We start from the raw sequence: 13,857 nt of genomic DNA, 5'->3' as shown, positions 1-13,857 counted from the left end.
AGGAAAATGAATACAATACTTGGAATATAGATTTTTTTTAAAAATAGGTATTTTTATTAACAAAGTTTCATTACAGGTCTCATTTGTTCCATTTTTTTTAATAATTTATAGATTACCAGCTCTAGCAATTTAAATTACATAAGAGCTATTTTTTCTCTTCTACAGTAACACATACTACTAATTTCTATCAATAGTGGTCATCACTATAACTCTGATTATAGTGATCTTCATTATTATTCTATAAGTGTTCCTTATCCTGCCTAAAATAACTGGGAGGGTACACATATTTGAACATACTTTTATGTGTCTTTAACAGTGTAATCTGTACTTGCTCAATTTTCAAATTAAGATTTTATTACTGTTATCATAATTTAATTCCTATTTTTTATTCTTTCCAAACTCTAAGCAATATCTTATATCTGAAGAAATGAAATATTTAAGGAATAAATGTGCTGAGGACAATCACAGATACTTGACAAAGGAATAATGACCAAAGAATTATTAGCCTCCTTCAATTTAATATAGATATTTATATGGCATGAAAGGAGAGTTCCTTTGCATAGAGCATAAGAAAGATACACTGACATAATGGAAACTATGCGGTTATTTTAAGTAGTTGTTTAACAACATGTTAAAATCCCCTACATTTTTTTTTTAAATCTACTTGTATGACTAGAAACCAACATCCAAAAAAGACACATTTAAAGTTGGCAGTCTTAATCATTGAAGAGAGTTAGTTGAGCACCATTAGTAACTTAGCCCTATGCTAAATGTTGAAGGAGATACAGAATACATTGGGTTCCATGCCATAAAATGATATAATCCAATCAAAGAACCCAATAAGACATGTCTGAGTAAATGCTAAAAAATTTAACACTGTTTCTGCAATTGAGACATGTAGAAAAGAGGATCCAGGAGATTCAGTGAAGAGGTTGAGGGAGTGAGATTTTTCCATGGAGGCCCCAAGCTCTCAAACCTAAAGGCCTAGTGAGTAGTAAATGCCTATGAGAAGAGATGGATGAGGGATTTTTTTCTTTAGCTTAAGATGTATGATGTTTTGATGGAGACACTTTATCCAGTGGAGTAAATAAAGCAGACAGGGATGAGAGGGTTAAGTTGAGTGAGAATTTCAAAGTCAAGGTTTAGACCTGGCAGTGATTACCAATGAGTGTGAAAGAGAAACATACATATGTTTTCAATAAAAACAAATCAAATATAAATTTTTAAAATAAGAATGATCCTAAACTTTTTTCCTTCCAACATTTTACTTTTAGAATTAAAATTGTTCAAACCGTGATGATGTGTTGCCTTTTCCAGTCTTCTCCAAGGGCTGAAACATAATAGCATAGCCTGGGTGGCTTCAGCAACAGACATGTATCTGTCACTGTTCTGAGGGCTGGGAAGGCCAAGGTCAAGGTGCCAGCAGATTCGGTTCTTCGGGAGACTCTGTTCCTGGCTGGTAGACGGCCACCTTCTCACTGTCTTCTCCCATGGTTTCTTCCTCTCCTTCTAAGGATATGAGTCTGCTAAAAGATAAACTAAGGCACACTAAAATTTTAACAAGTTTATTTGAGCGTTCAACAATTCATGAATCAGGCAGCACCAGACAACAGACAGCTCAGCGCTCCACTGAGGGTGAGCGAGGAGAAATCTTTTATAAGGTTTTCATGAAAGCAAGACAAAATATATTTGACAGGTTGAAGTGTAAAGTCCCTAGTTAGAGGTTACTTTGTCAGTTTCTGATTGGCTAAGTTTAAGTTTTGTTTTACTGTTTATGTTTAGTTGGGCTTTTGTTTGCTTACGTAGGAACCCAAGGCACTGGAGCTTGATCTCAGCCTAAAGGCCTCCCAATTTTTTAAAGCAAATCCCATTACAGAGGCCGCCCTTGTGACCTCATCCAAACCTAATTACTTCACGAATGTCCCACCTCCAACCTCCAAATCTACCACATTGAGGGTTAGGGCTCAACATACAAATTTGGGGGGGAGGGAGGTACAAACAGTCCCTACTGTGTTTTAAAGGATGCTGGCCTCTGTATCTGTATAACCTGAAAGGCTCCAAAATTATGTAGATTCATAGTCTTTGTGCATAGTTATATAAGAATAAGGAAACCTCTGAAGGCTTCTAAGATAAGATACAATTAGCAAACTTTGAGCCAAGAGATAACAGCCAAAAATAATTGAACTTTAAATTGCACATTCTATAAACCCTCTTGTTAATGGAGTTTCCATAATAATTTCCCCTACCAAAGGGTTAGGTTTTAATTTGTGGAGCCGAATATCTTAGAGGCCGATGAGGTAATCACTTAATACAAATTTGAGCTTACTCCAGTAAATTAAGTAGACCAATGAGTCAGCAGGAGTTTGCTGAAGGCAACTTCTCTAGCACCCCACATTAAACATAGTGAGTAAGCCCTTAAATGATCCTCCTCTGCTCAGAGGCCTGGAAGCCAGTGGCCTTGGTGGCTTCTGGCTTAGCAGAAGAATGTCAGAGATATATCAGGAGAACACACAAAACTTCCAAGTCAGGATATAACTATTGCAAATGTGTAACAGCTAGACCTAACCCTGATTCATTCATTTCTTCTATTGCATTAAGATATTTTTGACTTGAATAATTCCGTTTAAATTTTGTAATCAGGGTAAGGGGAAGATTAAGAAAATGTTATAAACATGAAAATCTATAGCTTTAAAAAATGGTTTCTCTGTTTCTTAATAATTTTAATGGAAAAAAAAAGTTTCTTCTAATGTGACACACACAGTTCCTTAAAAATAATGGAGTATCTGTCAACTGCAAATTTTTTCTTGGCTGGAATTTAGTGTAGGGTGCAATGCCCTTTTCTTCTCTGCCAAGGAAAATATATTGAAATTGGTACATTTTTTTTTCTTTTGAACTTTGAGCTTAAAAAAATGGTTTGAAAAAATTAAACCATTCAAGTGTGTAGTAAAAGCTTATGTATGTTAGAAAGTACAGATTTGGGGAAGAATACAATTTATACTGTGGTAATAGTCACTGTTTCATAAATCTCACCATTTATTTAGGCAAAGTTATGAATGCTATCTACTGTGGGTGTCTGAAGAATGTATTGTGAGATGCCAGATAACTTAACTTCGATTCCATTTAAATTATTCTTAGGATTAGCCTAAACCAGAAGGAGAATGAAGAATTTAAAGTTAATCTTAGAAATATCTAATAATGATCATGAGAAATATATATATGTTCAAGCATATGAAGAAATACTGCCCTATATTGGCTATCTAAGACATGACATGCCATGAGATGAAGCTGCAGGATATGTTTATCCTGGGCCCCGCCCTGCTCCTACCTGTGTTTTCTAGGAAGTACTCTTTAAGGAAAGGGCATCCTTAATTAACTGAACTAAGTTAAATATTGAGCACTTCACCTAGTACCAGACAGTTGGCAATTGATAAATGTCATTTCTCTTTTCCTATATTTTGTAACTTGGTTGACTCAGCCATTATTGGTTTAAATATAAAATATAAAGATATTTGTATCATCCATATTTAAATCATTTAAGAATAAATTTTGTTTAAAATAATTAACAAGCAGTAAGCAACTCTGAATGAAAATGTAACTGTTAAAATACAAGACATCAAAATGAAACAGCTGGCATCAGAGTTACAAGAAGCAATAGCAATTAAATGTATCAGAATATTCTCTAAAATATTCAAAAAACAATAATTCATGAAAACATTTTAATATGCTTTTAAAGAAATATTCAGATTCGGCCCAGACTTTACTCATAGGAAGTGAAAGTTGTGAGGTTGAGGAGCCCAGTGACTAGTTTCAAAATTGAGCAGTAGATGCTCAGAGAGACTCTAACAATTTCTATTTCACTGCAAGAGACACAAGTCATTATTCACACAACCCGGAAACCATGGGGGCAGCTGATAGAAAGTAACATATGAGCATATTCTTATTTATTGTGTCCTGTGCACAGTTTTAACTCATTCATCTAAGAAAGCAGTGTAGGCTATTTTTTTCTTTCTGTTGCCCACACTTTTCACAATCTGAGAGGTAAGCTCAGTTTATCCATATGTAGTTATAGTCTTATCTGTTCATTATTTGGAGATAAATACCATAACTCACACTTTGAATTTTTGAAATATTATCAACCATTTTTGCTTTCTTTTTTAATGCAATAAAGAGTCATTTTTTGGTAGGTAATGGTTGCATAAGCAATTTGCAAAGATGTTTAAAATGAGTTTTAAACAGAACACACATTTTATGAAATCACGCATCCTGCATAGCACCAGGTGTTCACCCATTTCCCAAAACACCCCAAGTGGTGGGAGGAAAACAGACTGCGATACAGAAAGGCAGGAGCCTCCAGGGTTTTGGAGGGGCCACTGCTCCCCACAGAAGGAGATTTGCAGCATCTCATTTTACATTCACTTTATTTACACTCGGCCAAATATAGGCTCTTGCTCTACCATAAAAGGAATCTGTTAGGGACCTAATTTGAGCAGCCACAAACTGTTAGCTGTTCCTTCAATAACTTTTCTGGTTAAAAGACATCTCCAGGAGAATAGAAGGCCTCCTTTGGTAATTCAGCTCAGTAACTCCGTTCCTGAGTATTACTTTTGCTTCTACCAATTTAGTAGATGATACACCTTAAGTTGTCCTCTGAGAAACCCGGGACACTGAACTTCAGTTCTTAGAATTGCATTAAAAAAACTAAATTCCTCAGGGTGGCCTTCTCTAGCAAGTTACGTTAATAGCAGTAAAAAACGGTTTTTAATAAATTGTGTAATATATTTTAACATATGTTATAAAATGATTATTAATAAGTTTTTGAGTTGATAAAAGCTACTAATGACAGATTATATGCAAAAAAACAACTTTCCTGTTAAGAAACATGAGATACATCAATTGTAATTACATCAATAACATAAAAGCATATTTTGGGGAAAATTTTATATGTATGTATTTATGTGTGTATATGTATATATGTGTAAATGTATGCAGAATAAATGTTCTGTAGGAACTGTTTTCAAGATTCTTTGGCTTAGCAAGTTCTTATCTTTTTTTTTGCATCAAATAGCTCACTGAATGGCTTTTCCATCTACTAACTGACCCAAGTCAGTAACCAGGAATAATCCTTGACTTTATCCACATCACTGGTTGAAATTTATCATCGTGTTCATTAGGAACCTTTTTGGTGGTATGTTATAAGATGCCAACATAAATTAGTTTAAGCATGGAGTATAATTTATTATGAGTATTCAAGCATCACTCATGAAAACCAAGGTAAGAATCCAGTGGGCTTCCATATTGAACTAGAACCAAGTATTTCAATATCTTCAGGTTCTCTTTTCTGCTTTTCTTGTTTCTACTTCTGTCTGCATAGTCATATCATTCTTGCCTCTCATTAGCTTACTCTCCTCCACAGTGAACATAACAGACCATACCACCTATGTTTGTTAAATGAAGTTAACTTGTAGGAGAATACAGACACTGTTGTTATTCTTTCACCAGATCAACATCCACAAATCCATGGAGTACAAGTTTTGTTGGCTATTGGAAAGTGTCAAACTGCTACTGAGTAAGGTTTCTGGAACTGAGTATTCTTAATCAAGATAAAATTGTATTAATATTGCATAAGCAAGTTTTCTTTGCTACCATACTAATGGTCATTTGTACCAATTACCCTGAATAACTTATAGGGCAGTCACAAAGGCAGTTGTTAAATGCACTTTAACATATAGGGATATTTCTGCTATGCATACCTAGCAAGCACACTAATATATATCTACCCATAACATCTTAATTTCTCAAGTCATGAGAAATGTTTTGGAAAATCTGAAATTAAAACAACAACAAAGCTATTAGCATAGGTGGTTTTATTTAATTATTAAAAAGTAACTCAGAAGAATTTTTTTCTAATTAACATAAACCAAAAAGTCAAAAAGTATAACCAGCCAAGCCCTTTATTTCAAGAAAGATCATTACTTTTAAATTTACCATAGATTAGAATATACTTTCATTTGGGAACAGAAATTTTATAACTGAAGTTATAAAATTTTTTCACTTCAGAACTGGTGAAGTTCTGAAGTGAAAAAAAGAATAAAGCTTTAGGTATAATCCTTATCATTTATTAATATATCAAGATTTAGAATTTGTTATCATACTAATTATAGGACACTTTGCATATGAATGGATAAAAAGTATATACTTTTCTCAAATTTAGTCACCTCTTGATAAAGCAACATATGTGTAATTCAGTTTATGCATTACTGTGTCCAGTCACATATATCCCACCTTGGCTTCTATTATCCAGGGCCTCATTTTATGGATTACGCTTCCAAACCATAGTACGTATATGTTAAGGGAAATAAACTAATGTAAATATTAACATACTTAAAATATGGATACATTTTCTAAAAACATACATATGAACAAAAAGTGTCAGGTAGAAAATTGATTAGTTTATTAATAACCATACAACTGGCCACTTATTCCATCATTTACATATATTACTAATTGATTATAAAAAGTTTAAATTAGTAATCATATAAATGTAAAATTTATTACACTGTATGCCTCCTACCCCACTTCTTCCAGCTACTCACCTCAATTTCTAAAATGTAATATTTTAGACTGAGGTTTATGGGTCATAACTAGTCTTTTGCTACCACCCATAAAAACAAACCCCTCAGAACCTCGCATTTTCTCTTTCTAATAGTGAATGAGGTCTGGGATTTTCACAACATTTATGTCATAGTGTCACATGTTCTCTTGAAATTAATCTTCCTCAAGGGTGATTCATTCCAGTCATTTTAAATACAAGTGTCAAGCTTTGCTGGTGCTTAGGAAAGAGGTTTCTTCCACATAGAGCTTAAGCACTATCTGCAAGTGCCAGAGATTTTCCCAGGAATATCTTTGTGAATTAAAATTCTGCAGCCAGAGACTAGATTTCAAATGCTGGGAAAACAGATAAGAGAAAGGAAAGGCGAAAATTCTTCCGACAAGCACTTAATTAGCATCTTAATAGGGTATCTACACTCCTGAGAAGTTGTGCTGATGCATGCTCTATCTTAAAAGGTCAAAGAACTAGAGTTTCTTTTCTCTTTTGTGAGATGCTCTAGGTTGTTTTTCTGCAGCAGCAACTGAATGCACAAGTAATATTTAGATAACATCCTGACGGATAAATCCCCTTTGCTGCTCGAAAAGGCTCGGGGATCATTAGAAATAACTGTCAGGGTAAGTGAAGAAATAAGTGAAGTAAACCTATTGAGAAGGGGTTATTACTGTGTTGTAGATTTATATTTTCCTTGTCCTGCCATTTGTGCCTTTTCCTAAATGAATAAGAACTTCACGGAGAAACTGAAGCAATCAGAAAAGCCTCTGCAGTCCCCACCTCCATAGCTACCTGTCTACCTTGGTATCTTCTCAGCTCTAGCTCCTCTCCTGTTTCTATGAAAAAACTCTCCATGCGTCTAGCTTAAGGTCATCTCATTCCTGACCTCCTATTCAAGGTCATTGCTGCAGCAATTACTCTTTTCTCTCTTGCATTAGTCATTTTTCCATTTCTAAAGAATCATACCAACAGCATACAAACACTATTGTTTCTCCCATCTTAAAACAAAGAACAAAAAGACTCCCCCCCAAAACAAAAAATTTTGTTTCTCCTCTCTAGTTCATGTACCATTTCCCTCCTAATAATTGGACAAAAAGTCCTTGCAAAAGTTCTCCATACTCCCTGTATCTCCTATTCTCTTTCAAACACACTTCATTCAATTTTTGTCCCCACTACTCCATGAGAACTGTTCTTATCTAGGTTATGATTCCCTCCACATTCGTAAATCCTATAATTGTTTCTCAGTGCTCAACTTTCTTGACCTGTCAATAGCAATCGACCCAATGAGATCAATTTATCTTCCTCATAATGCTTGCTGCACTTGGCATTCAGGACACCATTTTCACCTGGTTTTGCCTTCTCAGTCCATTTTCTGGTGTCTCCTTTTCTCTCAGGTATCTTAATGTTGAGAGCCTCTTTTCTCTATCATCTTTACTCATTCCCTCAAGGATATTATCTAGTCTCATGGTTCAAACTACCATCTATATTCTGATGGCTCTCAAATTAATATCTCCATCTTAAGCCACCCCCTCCCCCAAATTTCAAATCATCTGCCTACTTGACATCTCCATTTGAATGTTCAATAAGCATTCAAATTTACCATGACCACACTTAGTTCCCAATATTATCCCCAAAACTGTTCCTCCTATAGTTTTCCCCATCAAAATTCATGGTAGCTTCATACCTTCAGTTACAAAGGCCAAAAAACTTGGTATTATGCTTGATTTTTCTCAGCCCCTTTCATCTCAAACTGAGGCAAATTCTGTTGACTGTACCATCAAAATATATCCATCAATGAAACACTTCTCATCACCCTCCCTACCACCACCATGGTGTAACCACTCATTTCATGACCATATTATTCCAATAGTCTCCTCTCTGGCCTCTTTGCTTCTACTTTGGTCCCCAACCAACCTCAGAACTTTAACATTATTCTCAAGAAAGTGACCAGGAAACTTGTCAAAAAATAAGTCTGATCATATCATTATCAAGCTGAAAAGCCAATAATGGCTTGTCATATCAGTTGGAGTAAATGCCAAAGTCTTTAACATGACCTACAAGACCCCATAAGATGCTCCCCTCCTTTCTATACCTATTCTCCTACTATCTTCCCTTCTTGTTCACTCTGCTTCAGCCATGCAGGTCTCCTTACTGTTATTTAAGCATCCTACTGCAACAGAGTATTTGCTCTTGGCATTCCTCTGCCTGTGAGGTTCTTTGTTGAGATGTCCACATGGTCACCTCCCTTACTTCCTTCAGTGTCTGCTCTGGAAACCTTGATTGGCCATTTGAAGCTTTTAATATTTCTCAACCCCATCTCCTGAACTCCTTTATTGTTCTATTTTTTCCCTTAGCATTTATAACTATATTTACTTATTTATTTTGATTATTATATGCACTATAATATAATTGAGAACAGGAATTTTTCTACTATTTTCCACAATGTCTGGCACATTATAATCACTTCATAAATTGTTTTGAATAATAAAGTAATGTTTTATTGCAAATTGTTGGTTTTGTGCACATGATTGAAAGAACAACAGCTTAGTCTATCAGAAACACAATGTTTACAATCAGGTAAGTCTACTCACTCACAGTCTCTAAATCTGAACCTTTGTGCTGTGGTTTGAATGTGTCTCCCAAGTTTATGTGCTGGAAACTTAATCACCAAATTCATATGTTGATTGGATATTGAACCCTTGAGAGATAATTAGGGTTAGATAAGGTCAGGTCATCAACGTGGCCCCCATGATGGGACTGGTGGCTTCATAAGAGGAAGAAGAAAGACCTGACCTAACATGCACACTCTTGCCCTCTCTCCACGTGGTGCTCTCGGCCATGTTATGATGCAGCAAGAAGATCCTCACCAGATGCTGGTCATGTCACCTTGGACTTTCTAGCCTCAGAACCATGGGCTAAATAATCCTCAAGTCTTTGTAACTTACCCAGTCTGTGGTATTCAATCATAGCAACAGAAAATGAACCAAGACACCTGGGTTCACATAAGTAAGAATACTTTTATATTTTGGTAACAGTATTAAGATATAATTAGGCAAATGGTGGAAATTGATAAGCACCTATGAGAAGGAAAAGTAGCTCAGGGCAATCTGAGAAATGTGGGGTATGCAAAATTTGTCAGGCCCAAAGAGACATGAGTATGAGACTTCAGTCATGTGGGGGTGAGGGGAAACTTGTCCTTTCTCCCGAAAGTTTGCTGAAATATGAACTCACAATTAAGGCAGATTAATGAGAGAGAGAGAGGTTTATTTTCCATGCTTCTGGGGAGAATCACGGAGTAATTAATATCTAAATGGGATCCAGATATTTTTATACCTGCCTTTTAGAGGGGAGAGGTAGGTGAACAGTATAGGTAAGTCTGTTTAGGGTCAATACATAGTTGCTAGGGAAGATGAATGTATGGAGCAAACAAATTGACTTATAAATGATTCTGTCTGCAAATTAAGTTAATCAGAGAGGTATTTACAATGATTTGGGTCAGGTCTGGTTGCATTCTCTATCATTTTTCCTCCAATATACAGAAATAACAAGGAAGGGAAAGGAAGGCAAATGTTCTTTTGAGAGGTCAGTCTGGATTATGCAGATAGTGGGAAAGCTCTTACCAGTGCTTTTTGATTTTGAAGGCCCTTTAATTCAAAATATCCTTTATACCATGGAGTCATATTTTAGGGTGAAATTTCCTGAGCTCCTTCATTTGTGATCTTGATTCAATTAGCCTGAGTAATCAAAAGGTCATTATATTGAACATAACTCAGATATCTTTATAAAAAATGATTTCACTAAAAAGTAGAAGCTTGTCAATTCTCTTAAAACACTGTACTGTGGTTATTTTATATGGTAAAACTTATGATACTGAAAATGTGGTACTTATCTCCAAGGCCAAATCAGTGAGAATGAAGAGTAAGAACAAATGGTTTGAGGAAAAGGAAAGATAAGTTGATTAATTTTTCAGCAGATGAGGAGGGTGGCAGATTAGCATGTCTAGAGACCACCCTCCTCCTGCCTTTAAGCAGAAAAACAGGGCTTTTTAAAGGGGTGTTTTTGGTGGTTGGGCTCAGGTCTACATGACTGGTGTCACATGTCATGGCTTCTGGCTTATTGTTCAACTACAATTGGCTGATTGCAGTAGACTTTATCTCCTGGACTTTATCGCAGGGGAGGATGACCTTGTAACTCTTGTCCAGACAATTCTATTGAGCCATCTCCTGTGGTTTAAGGTAACAGAAAACAAACAGCAAAGAACATCTTTTCTGCCACTTTGATTACTGGCCTTGCAAAGGAATGCAGATTTTAATTTCCAAAAAGGATGGGGAGTTTTAAAGAGACAACTTGGAAAACATTTTGTTGCCCCTTTTCAGACCTTTACCTCTATTATACTTACCTATTATTGTCTAAGACTTGCTGTGTTCAGCCCCCTTGAATTTTGGCCCAGTATAGTTCAGTTGCCTTCTTATAACCTTATTTTCTGTCTCCTCTTTTCTTCCCAAATCAAAGGCTCCAGAGGTAGACCTTTCCCTTTGTCCCTTTGTTAGCTCATCTAGGCTTCCCTCTGAAGAGTCTCTAATTGGTTTTTGTGTTGTGCATGATTGTCCTATCACCATGCCGTCTCAGGATCCTAACATTTTCTGGTATCAGAGTCTAGTTGAAAATTCTATTCTTCTGGTAGCCTATTTTATAAGTCCTGCTCAACATCTCTTCCTTTGGGGATTAAGTTTGTAAATGAAAAGAACTGGATAGCTTACAGAGAGATAATGCATATCCTCAGCTAAGAATAACTAATGAGAGCAATTATAATAATTATAATTTTAATTACAATATTTAATGTTAAATCCCTCAGGCCATAATTCAGAGCAGGAAGCTGAAGCTGACATTAGCTTGGACTTAAATCATACTCTTAGCTACTATCTCAGTTACTTGTGTGTCCATTTAAGTTTCACCATCCTTAGAAAGTTTAGTAGAGTGACCTTCACTCCATTCATATTTGATTTAAATTTAAACTTTTTTCGTAAAGCTGCATAAGTTACAAAGTCAATGTAGATAGTGTGAAAGTATAAATGTATAATTATGGAGTGTACATAGTAAAATTTCAAATAAAAAACATTTCTACAGGTTGATTATTCAAATACAATGCTCTAAATTTGAATTTATAAACCTATTCTATGAAGAAAACTGTGAAGTTCTCACTCACACTGTTGGCTTTCTGAGTTTTAAAAGATAATCTCGAAATTCCAGCATTGTGTTAGTTTTCCATTGCTGCTGTAACAAATTTTGAGAAACATCTTGGTTTGAAACAAATTTATTTTACAATTCTGTAGGTCAAAAGCCTGACACAAATCTCACTGGGCTAAAAGCAAGGTGTTCACGGAGCCATGTTCCCTTCAGGAAGCTCTAAGGGAGAATCCACTTCCTTGCTTTTTCCAGCTTCCAGAGGTAGGTAACCTGTGCTGCTTGGGTCATGGTCCCCTTCCTCCATCTTCAAAGTCAGCCATGGCAGGCCTTTCTCACGTCACATCACATCTCTCTGATCTCGCTTCCATTATCAAATTGTTCTTTGACTTTCTTCTGCTTCCTTCAACTGCTAAAGACCCTTATGATAACATTGGGTCATCATACTCAGATACTCCAAAATAATCTCCCTACTTAAAGGTTGTTGATGAGCCACTCTAATTCCCCTTTTCCATGTATTTTAACATATTCACAGGTTTCAGAGATTACAATTCTTTACCAAATTCATATTGAATTAATAGATACTCAAAACAAACAGGAAGTAGGAAATGAGCATTAAACTATAAAATTGGTGATGTAATATGCATTTCCAGGTGAGGCAATGCAGACTTCAAGAGGTAATTTGCCCCACCTCTGAATCCATTTGAATTGAGCTCTGCTCACTCTGCAGTCTACACACTTTCCATTAATTACATTATGCTGTATAGAATTTGTTGCCTATCGAATGTATTCTGGAGATATGTTGGTTAACTTCTTGTTTACTTAAAACTGCCCTTGACTTCATTGGCATCCATGACTTTATTAGTAGTAGTAACACTTTCTACATGGTCAATCTCAGTGAGATCAACGGAATTGTTTAAGAAACTTTTTTTATTGGAAAACATAGATTCAATCTTTCAGTGTTTCACATGGTATACTTTATAACATTTTAGTTTTGTCACATTTATAATGAGAACTTTGTATAAAGAATATCAAACATCTCTTGACATCTTTCTTGCAATGAGAGTTAGTGTGCTCTCTTGCTTCTATAGGGTTAACTTTAATCAGCAAGTTAGCACAGACATTTTGGAGATCTCACTTGCTGATACGTAAGGAGCAGGCACTTATTTGCATAATGCATCCTGCCAAGTTCAAGTGAATACAATAGCATAATAGAGCACAATTTAGTGAAATAAGAGAATGGAGAAATCTAAAAGAATAAATCTTGTCAAGAACAAACTTTGTCAGCATTCAAAAGGAATAATATTTTTATATATAGTTCTTAGAATTGTTTGTGGTAATTTAAAAATCAAAAGAAGTATTCTGTCATGAACCTCTACAGTTTTATAAACAAATGGCATGTCTCATATATAAATGAATCTTTTTGTATCTGAAGTCAATTTAATCTCAATGTCCTAGCAAATTTTAGCACACTGCCTTGTACATGGTAGGCACTCTATAAATACTTGTTGAATTAATAAGTGAAGGTTAAGACCTGATCTCAAAATATGAGCTTAAGAAAATAGACATTCATTTAAGTATAGCTAATATTTAGCTAAGATATGTATGTAAAATTAATATCATTGGTAATCTTTGAAGTTACATGTGAATATATGCATGTGTTACAGAAAATCAAAGAATATTTTTGTAGCCAAGTTATGAAAAAATATTCAATAGTGAATTTTATCTTCATTTTCCTGAACACATGAAATTATCAACCTGCAAAATGCATTATGTACAACTATAAATTTATTAGAACTTTCACTGATAGTCACATTGACTTTTAAGTTTTTTAAGGTTGTGTAGTCAAGTTTTTAAAAGTTACTGTTGCAGCACAGTTAGACGTAGCTTTGAATGACGTCCGTTTGATAGCACTCACACAAAAAATAGCTATTAGAATAAGAGAAAAATATGGGAGGCCACTGTGACCCTGGTGACAGCCATGTACTTCAACAAGACTTAAAAACCAGGACACTTCTCTGACTGGATTTTTCTTTTCATAAAATAAAAATTTATAAATTATACCATAATAT

Source organism: Microcebus murinus, chromosome 27 (assembly GCF_040939455.1).
Source record: "Microcebus murinus isolate Inina chromosome 27, M.murinus_Inina_mat1.0, whole genome shotgun sequence".
Taxonomy (NCBI): domain Eukaryota; kingdom Metazoa; phylum Chordata; class Mammalia; order Primates; family Cheirogaleidae; genus Microcebus; species Microcebus murinus.
Note: the sequence above shows the minus strand (reverse complement) of the source record.